We start from the raw sequence: 3,487 nt of genomic DNA, 5'->3' as shown, positions 1-3,487 counted from the left end.
GAGAAGTAACAACTGACACTGCAAAAATACAAAGGATCATGAGAGATTACTACAAGCAACTAATGCCAAAAAAATGGACAACTTGGAAGAAATGGACAAATTCTTAGAAAAGCAGAACCTCCGAGACTGAACCAGGAAGAAATAGAAAATATAAACAGACCAATCACAAGCACTGAAATTGAAACTGAAGATTAAAAATCTTCCAACAAACAAAAGCCCAGGACCAGATGGCTTCCCAGACAAATCCTATCAAACCTTTAGAGTAGAACTAACACCCATCCTTCTCAAACTCTTCCAAAATATAGCAGAGGGTGGAACACTCCCAAACTCATTCTATGAGGCCAACATCACCCTGGTACCAAAACCAGACAAAGGTGTCACAAAGAAAGAAAACTACAGGCCAATATCACTGATGAACAGAGATGCAAAAATCCTCAACAAAATACTAGCAAACAGAATGCAACAGCACATTAAAAGGATCACACATCATGATCAAGTGGGGTTATCCCAGGAATGCAAGGATTCTTCAATATACGCAAATCAATCAATGTGATAAACCACATTAACAAATTGAAGGAGAAAAATCATATGATCATCTCAATAGATGCAGAAAAAGATTTTGACAAAATTCAACACCCATTTATGATAAAAACCCTCCAGAAAGTAGGCATAGAGGGAACTTACCTCAACATAATAAAGGCCATATATGACAAACTCCCAGCCAACATCGTTCTCCATGGTGAAAAACTGAAACCACTTCCTCTAAGATCAGGAACAACACAAGGTTCTCCACTCTCACCACTATTATTCAACATAGTTTTGGGAGTTTTAGCCACAGCAATCAGAGAAGAAAAAGATATAAAAGGAATCCAATTCAGAAAAGAAGAAATAAAGCTGTCACTATTTGCAGATGACATGATACTATACATAGAGACTCCTAAAGATGCTACCACAAAACTACCAGAGCTAATCAATGAATTTGGTAAAGTAGCAGGATACAAAAGTAATGCACAGAAATCTCTTGCATTCCTATACACTAATGATAAAAGATCTGAAAGAGAAATTAAGGAAAAACTCCCATTTACCAATGCAAGAAAAAGAATAAAATACCTAGGAATAAACCTACCTATGGAGACAAAAATCTGTATGCAGAAAACGATAAGACACTGATGAAAGAAATTAAACATGATACAAACAGATGGAGAGATATACCATGTTCTTGTACAGGAAGAATCAACATTGTGAAAATGACTATACTATCCAAAGCAATCTACAGATTCAATGCAATCCCTATCAAACTACTGATGGCATTTTTCACAGAACTAGAACAAAAAATTTCACAATTTGTATGGAAACACAAAAGACCCCAAATAGCCAAAGCAATCTTGAGAAAGAGAAACAGAGCTAGAGGAATCAGGCTCCCTGACTTCAGACTATACTAGAACGCTACAGTAATCAAGACAATATGGTACTGGCAGAAAAAGAGAAATATAGATCAATGGAACAGGATAGAAAGCCCAGAGATAAACCCACACACCTATTGTCAACTAATCTATGACAAAGGAGGAAAGGATATACAATGGAGAAAAGACAGCCTCTTCAATAAGTGGTGCTGGGAAAACTGGACAGCTACATGTAAAAGAATGAAATTAGGACACTCCTTAACACCAAACACAAAAATAAACTCAAAATGGATTAAAGACCTAAATGTAAGGCCAGACACTATAAAACTCTTAGAGGTAAACATAGGCAGAACACTCTATGACATAAATCACAGCAAGATCCTTTTTGATCCACCTCCTAGAGAAATGGAAATAAAAACAAAAAGAAACAAATGGGATCTAATGAAACTTCAAAGCTTTTGCACAGCAAAGGAAACTGTAAACAAGACGAAAAGACAACCCTCAGAATTGGAGAAAATATTTGCTAACGAAGCAAACGGCAAAGGATTAATCTCCAATATATACAAGCAGTTCATGCAGCTCAATTTCAAAAAAACAAACAACCCAATCCAAAAATGGGCAGAAGACCTAAATAGACATTTCTCCAAAGAAGATATACAGATTGCCAACAAACACATGAAAGGATGCTCAACATCACTAATCATTAGAGAAATGCAAATCAAAACTACAGTGAGGTATCACCTCACACCAGTCAGAATGGCCATCATCAAATAATCTACAAACAATAAATGCTGGAAAGGGTGTGGAGAAAAGGGAACCCTCTTGCACTGTTGGTGGGAATGTAAATTGATACAGCCACTATGGAGAACAGTATGGAGGTTCCTTAAAAAAGTAAAAATAGAACTACCATACGACTCAGCAATCTCACTACTGGGCATATACCCTAAGAAAACCATAATTCAAAAAGAGTCATGTACCGCAATGTTCATTGCTGCCTTGTTTACGATAGCCAGGACATGGAAGCAACCTAAGTGTCCATCGACAGATGCATGGATAAAGAAGATGTGGCACATATACACAATGGAATATTACTCAGCCATAAAACGAAATGAAATTGAGTTATTTGTAGTGTGGTGGATGGACCTAGAGTGTGTCTTACAGAGTGAAGTAAGTCAGAAAGAGAAAAACAAATATCATATGCTAACACATATATATTGAATCTAAATTAAAAATGGTTCTGGAGAACCTAGGGACAGGACAGGAATTAAGATGCAGATGTATAGAATGGATTTGAGGACATGGCTTGGGAAGGGTAATCTGGGATGAAGTGAGAGAGTAGCATTGACATACATACACTACCAAATGTAAAATAGATAGCTATTGGGAAGCAGCTGCATAGCACAGGGAGATCAGCTCGGTGCTTTGTGACCGGGTAAGCTGGGACGAAGTAAGAGAGTGGCATGGACAGATATACACTACCAAATGTAAAATAGATAGCCAGTGGGAAGCAGCCGCATAGCACAGCGAGATCGGCTCGGTGCTTTGTGGCCCCCTAGAGGGGTGGGAGGGAGATGAAAGAGGGAGGAGATATGGAGATATATGTATATGTAGAGCTGATTCACTTTGTTATAAAGCAGAAACTAACACACCATTGTAAAGTAATTATACTCCAATAAAGATGTTAAAAATAAATAACAAGATCTAGCAGTAGACCTAATAACTACCATAATTTCCAAGTAGTGAATGATGTGCATAAATAATATTTGGGGATATCAGCAACAGCTGTAATGTGATACGAAAAGATCCATGATTCGATTGATGACGCTCACAGATTCTGCTAAAAACCACTGTAGTTTGCTGTCTACATTCATAATTGAAGGAAATGCTAGCTTTGCAGTTAGAGTGAATGTAAATAAAGATGTCTTTTTTTTTTTTTTTTTTTTTGCGTTACGCGGGCCTCTCACTGTTGTGGCCTCTCCCGCCGAGGAGCACAGGCTCCGGACGCGCAGGCCCAGCGGCCATGGCTCACGGGCCCAGCCGCTCCGCGGCACGTGGGATCCTCCCGGACCGGGGCACGAACCCGC

The 3,487-nt window shown here is 38.6% G+C and overlaps 1 pseudogene; it reads right to left on the bottom strand.

Moving 5' to 3' along the window:
• The window catches only part of LOC129392707 (uncharacterized), a 608,335-nt pseudogene that overhangs the window by 193,654 nt on the left and 411,194 nt on the right, over nucleotides 1-3,487 (bottom strand).

The sequence above is a fragment of the Physeter macrocephalus genome, chromosome 14 (genome assembly GCF_002837175.3).
Source record: "Physeter macrocephalus isolate SW-GA chromosome 14, ASM283717v5, whole genome shotgun sequence".
Lineage (NCBI taxonomy): Eukaryota > Metazoa > Chordata > Mammalia > Artiodactyla > Physeteridae > Physeter > Physeter macrocephalus.
This window is presented reverse-complemented; position numbering and strand designations above follow the sequence as displayed.